The sequence below is a fragment of the Sceloporus occidentalis genome, unplaced genomic scaffold, assembly GCF_023333645.1.
Source record: "Sceloporus occidentalis isolate IW3139 unplaced genomic scaffold, rSceOcc1.0.p SCAF_27, whole genome shotgun sequence".
Classification (NCBI taxonomy): Eukaryota; Metazoa; Chordata; class Lepidosauria; order Squamata; family Phrynosomatidae; genus Sceloporus; species Sceloporus occidentalis.
Genome location: NW_028317007.1, coordinates 3,135,492 through 3,147,557, shown reverse-complemented (window position 1 = coordinate 3,147,557; position 12,066 = coordinate 3,135,492). Strand labels below are relative to the sequence as shown.

Sequence of the window (12,066 nt, the reverse complement as noted above, 5' to 3'; positions counted from 1 at the left end):
AGAGTGCCAACTCTTTTATTAAGATAGAGTCTGTGAGGCCTGGATAAATGTATCCTATCTTACATTTAATACAAAATTAAATTAAAAATTGACTTATGCCGTGACTGGCTTTGGTATTGCCCTTCCAGGGTTTCAATTCAAGAGCTATGGGGTTCCATTTTTGAAACATGATGGGTCATCAATCTTGTGCGTTAGTGACAAGGCCAGAGATGTCTTCTCAAGGCGGTTGTTTAATAATTAATTTTTCTTTGCCGGCTTGTTCAGTTCAACTATTGCAGCATTTAAGCCAAGTTAAAGGTTCTCTAGGAATGTAATTGATATCTAAGTTATTTTCATTGCACATTAATTATAAAGACATGCTTACTTTTTTGTTTATTTGGTTATGTATTTTACAACTTTTTAAGCTTTCTTGACAATATTCCCGTGTCAATTTAAATTTGAAATATACAGAGCTGCATAGTAAATGCGTACAGAATCAATAATGTATCACCAATGACTACAACTGTGTAGGGAAGATGAAAATCAATTTATAGTATGTAAATGTTCTACTCTTCGTAAATTACTTAAACCCTATGTTTTAGCAATGGATAAGATGGATGGGTTAGATAGGATGAGAATTGGATTTAAGTGTGTGGAGACCTAAGCAGTATATACTAGATACTATACATTTAGACGGGGCAGAATTAAAATCAGCCCTGAATATCAGAGTACCGCTATTGTGTGGAACATATTTATGGGGGGTCCTTGAACATTTTTTGGTACTGCTGACTGTGAAGGGGGGGGAAACTGCCCGAAGTAGTTCCAAGGGCAGCGCAGAAGGTAAATACATCTCTGTCTTTACTTATTGACACCATACAACATTAGGGATGTTTTGTGTTATACAAAGACTGCATTGTTGTAATTTGTTGTAAGAAGAGGAAACTAGGGGAGTTCCACTGGAAGGGAAATGGATTGGTAGGCCAGCACCTAATACTGTTCTGGCCATATATTGCTTTATAAGTATGGCCGCCAGCTGCCAAAATGTAATGTGCACCCATGCACCTTCTCTTTCTAAAGTGCCTGTCTGCTGTCTTTTTTTTTAAATGTGTGATGTCACAGTCACAGAAGAAGAGGGGGAAACCCTTGCTGCCTGCCATGCCTATGGAGAAAAGAGTGACAAATGTATGTTCTAAATAGATCATATTTACTCATTTCAGTGGCTTCCTTAACCTCGCTATTAACTTTAAAAGCTCATTTGGCCCATTTTTTAAGTTTTAGTGTTCTCTCCATGCCCACAAAGCTCTTAATCTAGCAATGTATGTCTAAGTGATATAGTTACATTATCTTTTATTCCCAGACAACTGATTGGGTTGTATAGTAAATTAAAGTCACAGATATTACTACCATATCCAAGAAAAAAATACTAAGAACCCAAATATTTTCATGTGCCATTTGAAAGCTACTCAGTAGGAACAGCATATATTCATGTCTGAGAGAATGAATGTATGGGATCATGTCATAAAATGATAACATGACACGAATCTAAAAGGGTTTTATTATTTCATAAGTCAATCATATTGTTGTTCTTATATCTGATGTTCTGGTTTAATATATGCTTCATTGTGTTTAATTTGTGTCTTCCTGCAATACTCATCTCCTGCTGTCTCTAAAATGTAGCATATCCTATAGCAGCAAACAACAAAACAGACTTTACATATATGTTTGAAATTATATTACTGTATTTGCTCGAATATACAACAAGGTTTTTTCAGAGCAAATGCTCTGAAAAATACCCCTTGTTCTATATTCAAGGTCGTTTTATAATCCGACCTCAAATAGAGGTCAGACTATAAGACTAAGATCCAGATCCCCACAATGCTGCAGGGGACCTGGATCCTCCTCTATGGCAGCTGGTGGACGTCTGCGCGATGCACGTAGACAACCTCCGCTGCTGCCTAGCACTTGTGCCGGGGCTGCTATGATGGAGCGCCAGTGTGACATGACCTTCCGTTACTCCATCATAGAAGCCCTGGCAGAAATGCCAGGCAGCAGCAGAGGTTGTCTACATGCATCACACAGACATCTACGGGCTGCCCCCACTAGACACCAGGGAGTCTGGAGCACGGGGGGGGGGGAGTCTGGGGATGTATTGGTAAGTCTGGGGCAGAGTGGCAAGCCTGTGGGCAGATGTGCATAACTGGGGTCAGATGTGCACAACTGGGGGGCAAATAAAAGGAAATAAAAATAAGAAATGCATTTTTCTCAATCATAGTTTTTATTAAATATGAAAAAATAGTTTACATGTGAATTTATTAGTAAAACATTTTTTTCCTATAGGGTAGTCTTATATTCAGGCTTTTTTCTTTTTCCCTAAATTAATATTCAAATTTTGGGGGGTCGTCTTATAATCAGGGTCATCTTGTAATCAAGCAAATAAAATAATATTATACTTCATGGAAATCTCTTCAATCCAGCATGTAAACTATATCCTAAGATATTTCCTTTAGAAATGAGGGAATACTTGAGCTAGCGGAAAAGTGGACGGAATGTTTTATGGTTAGATACTTATTCCATAAACTAGGAAAGGCTTGTGTTTATTACATATGGAGAGCAGGAGCCCATAAAGAAATAATAAAAAAAATGGACAGTATCAAATACAGAAGAGATATTCATGTAAATAAGCAAGAACTGACCTTTAGACTTGGCAGAAAGCAAGTCATTAGACATTTTTGTCGATGATGTCTCAGTAGAATGTCGAGGGCAGGAGTCAAACTGTCAGCTTGTTTACTAAGAAAAAAATGATCAAACAAGGGGTGATGTCTCATCGAAAAGGAAATTTATCACAGAGATATTAATATTTTTCTGTATACCTTTAAATGTATGACAGTGTTATCCAGTCTTGAATAACAACATGTACACATGTTTGTGTCTTTTTTGTTTATTTTTTTTATTTTAGTTAAACATTTATTTAGACACGATAATAATGACTTATTTTATTACTTTTATACCTGGTGACTTTGAGACGATTTTTACCTTAATTTTTCCACGGATCAGATGGATCAGTCTTCCAAACTAGGCCCTGTATTAGTTATTTTCAATGTACACAAAAAATCTGTATGTATTTGATTCTGCATTATTAAAGGATGTTATATGGCAACCAGTTTCAGCTCCAAAGGTAGTGGCACAGACAACTACACTATTTCATGTCCTGTAATGTTAGAGGGAATAGATTTCACTGGGGGCTTAAATGCAAGGTCCATACCTATGATAGGAGCCTGTCCCGCTTAGTGCTCCATTTCCCACCCTCTTATATCATTGCATGTGGGAAATATTTCTCAGGTATAAAAGTTTGCATTTTTTTTCTTGCGCCGGGTGTAATATATGTGGAAAACTTCCCAGGGTAAGGCTACCAGAGCTCTTCATCTTTAGTGGAGTGGCTTCTTGAAGTGGTGGGGTTAGTCCCATGTGAAAGTGTGCCTAGTTGTGCGTAGATACAGGGCTAGCTGCAGACAACCATAAAAGAGCACGGAGAAGGACAGGAAGCGAGCAGAATGGGCATGGTCAAACACTGCCTCCCTGGAAGGAGAAAGAGGAAACTGTCCCTGAGACTTAGGGAAGCATCACTTCGCCCAGAGAGACTCTGGGCTAAACCCAAAGAGTTTCTAGGTATGGATGCAAGGTTACATTATTAAATCACCACAAACCCACCATATACAATAGAGCAACTAACAACGCTGATAAAATAGTCAAGGTCTGTTTTCTATGGCTTCAATATGACATGAGAGAAAAAAAATAGGGAGATAAAAAATCCTGCAAAAAAACATGCATGTGTCATGTCGCCGGGTCCCACTGCTGACAGGCAGGCTGCTGCCAGCTGACACAGGGGGTCCTGAGCAACTAATACTCAACCACTCTTGGTCTCCTGGGACTGGCGGCACGTCTGTGATTTATCACACATTAAAAAGCAGGGCAGCTTACAGGTACCCTGTTGTGTTTCTGTTTATCGTGCTTTCGCTGCAGACCTCTGATATCAGATTATTGACCATTGGCTTGCTTCAATACTCTCCTACCTAGTGATTCTGTACCAGATTGTCCTACCTGTGCACTATGCCTGGCCTGTCTGACTACCTGCTCTATGTTCTGACTTTGGCTTGTACGATTACCTGCTTTGTGTTCCGAAAACCTGGCTTTATCTGACCATCCCTGCTGCATTAACCCCTTAAAGGGGATATATATATAGATCTATATGATCCTTTTATACCATGTGCAGTCATGACTGGTAATGTTACCATTTAATTAATGCATTTATGTTTAGTGGCAGCACAGCTGTTATGTGTTAAACATGTTAGCGTACACAAAACAGGCAAGAAACACAGAATTACATTAAAATAAATTACTGGATCAGAACAAAAAAATAAGTCTTTTTCAGTGAGTAAAGTGCGCCGGTCCTTGACAAATGTCTAGGAGATATATGGGGGAAAAGTTATGTAGAATCTGAAATCTCCATCCAATAAAAGAATGGCATAAAGATACAAACTACAAACGTGGCCATCAGGTGGGGTGTATAAACACCCCAAATCCTCTCCACTATTTAATAGAATGGTGTGCAAGCAATTGCATGTACAGCATTCTAGGACTGAACAAAAGGCAGTCTAGATAAGTGTTTATGTTAGCACAGCCATATTAGAATGCAGCTGGAACCAGCACCAGCGTCATTCAGGTATTAATTTCAAGTAGTAATTTCCAATATACTGTAGTGTATATGCATTTGCTAGAGATTATGCTAGTACATTGTATAGTGCCATACCTGTGCAGTGAACCAGGTCATCCATGTTTTATTTTGAAAATACTGTCACATTATTATGTTTATTAACCTAGAAGAAAATTGACCATCTTCGTTTGAGTGTCTTCAACTTGCATTGTGACGGCCTACCCTGGCGAGCATGTCTTCCAATATGGCTTTAGCAGGCACTATATGATGTATATTTAATATGGGGCAATATCTTATTACTGATTTGACTAAGCAATATGCCAGAGAAGAAGATTGTGGTTGGCTTTTTATAACATATAGTGCTATCATTTATTTCTTATGTTTCAGAATTCTGAATGCTAGAAGGTTGGACCTTACCTAAGTATTAAGTCATATAATTACAAAAAGACTATAGTATGACACAATGCATAAGCATTTTTTTTTTTTAAATGAGATGTCACATTACAGATTTAAACAAGGAATTTTTATTTCATATTCATTTTTTCCCCATAATAAACACACAATCTAAGTAGTTTTAAAAAAGAAACAAACAAAAAGGTTATCCTGTTCTATACAATAGAAAATAAAATATTAAAACTAAAACTGAAGGGTAAATAGAAGTTTTAAAATATAATAAAATATGCTGTTTACTTTCCAAGCTGTTACTTTTTTTGCTACAGAGAGGGCTTTGAGCACGAAGAATGGCTGAATTTATTTCTAGTAAAGAAAAAGTAAAGGCTTGTGCTGGTTAGCAATAGTGAATAAGAAACTATAACAAAAAAGGAATAATGAGACTGGCTCCCATAATAATTTGCCATCTAAAGCGTTCTCAAACAATGCATTCGCCGACTAGTTTATTATTTATGAACAGTGTGGCTCAAATCAGACACTTGGATTAGTGGTAGGTAAAATAAATGTATAAATGGAACATAGTACGGATAAAGTTATTAAATAAAGTAATCTTTAGAATACCACATACATTATTGGTACATAACATTATCTGTAAAGAATAGCTGATAATCTTCTAAATGATACATTTTGGTAATTTACAAGAAAGTTGCTGGAAAATGATATTAATAATGGACAACTGTAGATGTATTTTAAAGCTTTTCTCTTTTTGATCCATTTCCAGCAATTATGATTTTACAATGCATAAAAAGAAACAAAGATGTTTTATTTAATTTGTGAGTGTGTATGTGCGAAATATTTTGGGGGGTTTGTAGGGGAGCTCAAGCTGTTTTATTTCACAATGCATTATGAAGGGACAAAATTCATGAACTCCTCCTACTAAAAGAGCTCAGCTGGCCCTGTGTTATGTATAGTTCATGTGGGAAAGGTTCTTCAAAGTCATCACATTGATGTAATGATGCATTTATACAGGAGTCATCTTAGCCCTTCTTGCTTCATGGTTTACATTAAACATTTGCACACAAAATACTGTTGATAGCTATCCTTATTTGTTAGTAAATGGTTGCTAAATTGGGGCCTTCTGGCTTGGTTGGACCACATATCCAACAGCTGTGATATGGCCGCAGTTAATAATGGACATACATACTAGAGTTCCTCCTAGTGAATTTTTGAACAGTGAGCGATTATCAGTGTTATATGAGCCTATAAATTAATTTTGGCTTTAACGCCCAAGGTTCACATCCATAATGAATACCTGCATCCTACAGGCTTCTATGCATGTACTTGGTTTTTGTAGCCTGCTGTAACATTGAGACATTGATTTAAATTATTTTATGGATTTTTCCTAACACAGCCAATTCCAGAACTCTGTCTATAATGTGGCCTTGGGGCTTTCTTTTATATGTATTTGAGCTGTTCTGCCTCTAACTTCATCAAGAGCTTGGACAGTTGACATCATGTCAATCTTTAAACTAAAAAATAACATTGTATGAATAAATACAGTGTATATAGGTGGTTTATACTATTCATGTAACACTGATAAAGTATGGTGTGGTTGTTATTCTGAAAAAAAAGCGTTGTAATGATGTTAATTTATGGTAAAGGATCATAGCACACATTGGAGGTAGACCAGGAGAGTTTCCAGGTATGTTGGCTATCCCCTCTGCTGCCCACTATGTCCGTCTGCTGCCCACTGCTCCCTCTTTTGCCCACTGCTCTATCCTCACCTCTACTCCATCCCCTAGCCACTTTGTGCAGCTGAGGTAGAGAGAGCAAGAGAGAGAGGACTACATGTAGTTTACCCTTTATATAATTTCAAATTACCCAATCAGTACCATAAAAAACAATATTTTTATAATTCTTATTACTTATATTACTATTATCATTCATTAATTTATATAGCAGCAACGTAGTCTATAGTGTTGCACAATGGACGAACAGGACATTTAATATATATAAGGTATATATAACTGTTGGTCAAGCGGGGCAGAGCTTAAAGAAAGATCCAGTCAGAGTGCACTTGTACTCTCATTCATTCCTGTCCCGCTCAGCATTTAAATTCCCACAGTGACAAGGGATTTCCAAATATTGTTGTTCTGCTGCCCACTACTCCCCAACACTCCTCTCCCCTTTGTTACCTTACACTTCATCATAACCCTCCTGTTCCACAGCTGATGAAAGAGAGAGAGAGAAAGAAGAGAGGTATAGCGAGAAAAACAGAAGCAAGTAAAATTAAGTATGAGAGAGAAAGATGAGGGAGGGAGAGAGAAAGGGGGAGAGGATGAAGGAGGTGAGTTAGAGAGTGAGAAAGAATAAGGAGCCGTAGAGAGAGTAGGCGAGAAGAGAGACATAGAAGCTGGGAAAAAAGAGAGAGAAGGGGAAGGAAAGAGAATGATAAAAACAACAGAGATAAAGAAGGGGGAGAGAGACAAGGTGGAAAGATGGGAACATACGCTAATATATATATATATATATATATATATATATATATATATACACACACTCATTTTTGGATGACATATCAAACAAACAAAAAAGAAAAAGCAGACTGTAGCTAAGAGGGGCTGTATCTGCTTCTGCATAGATAAATCATTCAATGGCCATAGACATTTTGATTGATTTTCCATCTGTTCTCAAAGCAAAATATTGTCTGAATCTGGAATTTTAACAATGTATATTTATTGTGAGACAAGACTAAAAATATAGGTGAAAAAAGTTTTTTTTTTATCATCTGAATGATAGAACTAACATTTTTTTAACTCCTTGTTATATATATATTGTGGGAAAGTGTATGGGAAAGTGGTTAATGGGATATATATCTCACCTGGTTTCCTCAGCCAGGCACGGTAGCAATCCCAGGAGCCCTCAGGTGAGGCTTCCTATGTTCATCACTGGGGAGGAAGCCTTAAAAGAGAGGGCTGTTAGGTTTGAAGGGGGCGAGGAGAAACTGAGTGAAGGAGCAGCTACAGCCAGCGCTGCAGCCCACCAGGTATGATGTTTTTCCCCATGAACAACCTGTTACTTTGCTTTGTGCCAGACCGTAGGCTTGTAGAGAGGTATCCGGACGTTTAGTTAGAGCCGGACAGGCTTAGAGTTTGTTTTATTTGCAAGGGGCTCTGTGCCTACAGCATCTCAATAAACACGTTTGACTTTTGAAACCTGTGCGAATACTGTCATTGCCGCCCCATGTGTGAGCTGTCCCCTACAATATATATATATATATATATATATATATATATATATATATATATATATATATAATCCTTTTTTATAAAAACATATAAAAGAAAATAGTGCACTAATAAAAAACACCCCAAAAACATGCCACTTGAAGGACTTTTGCTATTGCATCAGTTGTTGCCCCCTTTTTCTAAAAGTAGTTGATACTAGAGTTGGCAGATGTATTAAATAAACTAATGGTATTCTGTCTTCATTTTAGCTTTGAGACGAAATATATATATATAGTGGTTATTGACCATTAATGCATGTATGAGTGAAAGGAAATCGTCTTCAACACATGTTGTTTCAACATACACTATTACAATAACTTTATGGGTCATTAAACGAGTAATTATTCATGCAAATGAAAGACATTGACAAGGTTATTTTGTGGGTCAAGCTTAGTATAAGGGAAAAACCGAATTAGTTTTAGTGAATCATATTATGACATATGCCAACGTGAGCAGATAATGACACAACAGGAAATTCAGAGAAATCTTCTAAGAATCTCATTAATTTGATAACTCTACATTGCATTTTTTCATGTGTTCACTATGACTTATCAAAGGTCACATTTAATTTTTTTTGATGGTTTTGCATTATGGATTTGTTGTTTACTCTGAAAATGATAAACAGGATATGGATATACAAAATGCAGCATATTTTTCAACGTGTGTAACATTCAATATATCCTATTCCTAAGTCCAACCATAAGCTTCTAAAGCCTACATTTTCGATGTAAAACTGTTGTAGCAATTAATGTGAATTAATCCATACTTTAGAATATTAATGCTGTATTATTAAATCTTATTTATTAGCTAAAATAAATATAACATTGGTTTCATAATTGTTGAACCAAACATTGTGGTTAATAATTTAAACAATAAGTTCATTTTATTTAGCCACACATAGTTTTGCTACCTGCTTTTTGTCAATATCTATGGTGTACGTTGGCTGCCGTAGAATTTTTTCCAGGGAAGGGTAATATCCTCCTTACCTTTTCTTTCTCTCACCCAAATGCCTCCTTACCTCCTCCTCGTTATTGGCTCAGGAGATGAGTTTCCTGGTGGGAGGCACAATTACCCCAGTCTACAATTCCTATGGTGTTCAGCCAGTAATGGCTGACTGTTTATCATGGGAGCTGCAGTCAATAACAAAAAAAGTATTGTGTAGTGTTGGCCACCATAACCCCAGTCTATAATTACAATTACACTCCAAAGGCCAATCTACAGTTACAGCGACTATTCCCATAATAATCACCTAGTAGCGTTGCAGTCTAGAAAAGGTACTATTGAATATTTATTATGGTATTAAACAATATTTAAATTCAATTATATATGTATACATCTGTTAATATAGATTTGAAAATTGTGTTAATGTTAAAATGTATTAGTATTGAAAGACCTTTTTAATTAGCTTTAAAAATTAAATAAAATAAAATATATTTTATATTTCTTACATTGAATCATGTTTAGAGTATGTGCTATATAAGAAAAATAGGTTTGTGTAATTAGGTGTTTTATTATATTTTACATTTTCTTATTAAATTGAATGCATTTTAAAAAATGTTAAGTGACTAAAAAGGAAAAGTCAGGAAATGTCTTGGATTTTCCAGGTTAACAAGAAGGCCCCGGTACACAGTGGTCATGATAAGAGTCACAATAATGCGTTATTCAAGTTATTTTGAGTGTAGTTTAGCCAGATTTGCCATGGGAATAGTTTTAGATAAGCACATAAAATATCTGCTTTTACAAAAATACTGTACTGTTACTGTAGCTGTATATACAAATGTTATTTCTTTATTGAGAATATTAACTTTCAATATAATTAAAACAAGATGGAGTGTAATTGTTACAATCCCAGATTACAATAAAATAATTTAACATATGCATATCTGATTGACATTAAACATTGTATCATCAAGAAGATTCCCTTTTAGAGTAGTTTATCTATTATATAAAATATTCACGTATGTAAATATTTGAATTATTATTAATATATTAGGAACATTTCAAGCAGATTCTGGAATAGAAAACAAATATAGCTATTATATTATTTAAAGTTTTTTTCTTTGATGCTAACATTCACATTCTTGACATGACAAGGAGTTTAAAAGTGTTGGTACTAAATAATTATTTCTTAAAACCATTCCCAATGTTCATGTTCTAAAAGAGAACAGGGCTGATTTTTTGTAATGCAATGATTTATTAAATAACATGGCGGGAAGCCAGTAAAAGACCTGCTGACTCCTCAATGTCCTAAACAACAGCACAAACATAAAATATGATTCATAGCACACTGTCAGACGCTATCCTTATTTCTCATGAAAAGGTCTTCTGGTTATGTTGCCCTGGAGCACACATTTTGCATATATAGCACCACTATTTCTTGTATCCTTCACCAGTTTTATTTTAGGCTAAGGTGTAAGGTGCAAAGCAGATGGCATAGCAACAATGGCATAAACACTTTTGGGTGTGTTGTTTATCTTACACATGGTTCTGGTCACGCTCCCATTTATAGCTACACTATTGTTGATTTCTTGGCTGTTTTTATTAATGCATAGAATTTAGTAAAATTAAGACGAAAAGCAATATATATATATATATATATATATATATATATATATATAATTGATGTCTTAAAAGACCCTTTATAAGTTTTTTTTTATAATTATAAATAATAATTAGTTCTTGATTATTGCAAGAACTAAGTTGCACCATTGCTTCTTACCTGGAAAACAGGTCCTCTGTCGTTGCTACAAGGGGGACCCTACAGTGCCACCATGTATAAATTAAGTGGATGGCTTCTGGGGTCCACTTGGCTGATTCTCTACCACATACATTATTGGTGCTGAAAGTGTTGCAAAGATAGTACAATTTAGTCACTCAGCTTTATGGTAAACTTCACATTTGCACAGGAATCTTACCTCCATCCAATGATAAGGTTCAACAATCAGGTGTGCCCTAAGCCAAGGGTCACCTGTACCATATAGACAACCTATGAAGCTGCCTAGAATGCTAAGCTTGGAAGGAGGCTGCATCCAAATTATCTCCTATGTTAGCAAGTAAATGCATGAAAGAAGGGGTGCCAGAGTTTGCTGTACCATATAGGTAAGCTATTGGCTGCATAAGGTGCTGAGCTGGTGGTGTCGGTGGTGGTACTGTCTCCAAATTCTCTCCTCTGTTATCAAGTAACTGCATTTAAGAAAGGGGAGGGGCAGAGTGCTAGAATCAGAATGGCGGAGATTACCTAAGAGGTAATGATAATACCATCTATGCAACTTTTAACTTTAATGTCAATTAGGTGAGATCTTACTTTGAAACACATGTTTTCATGTAGTCCAGAAATAACAGTAGTCATCAGCATTGAGCAGGTAGTAAACATAAATATAAAACAGCATTTAACAGGATGCATATTTTCCATTCATAAAAGCAGGCAATCACATCCCTTTGATCGTTTCAACACTAGTGCATTTATCACGACTTTCTCCTTTAAGTATTCATTGATTTTGATTGTCGTCCCTTTTGAATATATTTACTTGGAAATAGATGTATTTTGGTTTTCTCTGTAATATACTTAAGCAGGAAATGTTTTGAATGCAAATAAACTTTCACCAAGTCAAACCTTCAGGGAAATGATTTTAATATTCGTTGTATCTAACAAGCAGAGCCCTTGAAACGTTTCAAGGTAGACACATTATATCCTGCAGA

The 12,066-nt window shown here is 35.9% G+C and overlaps 1 protein-coding gene across 1 annotated transcript in view; it reads left to right on the top strand.

Annotated features, from left to right (window-relative positions):
• Positions 1-12,066, top strand: part of LOC149299859 (protocadherin-9-like) — an 851,540-nt gene that overhangs the window by 271,334 nt on the left and 568,140 nt on the right. The gene's annotated exons all lie outside the window — the stretch shown is intronic.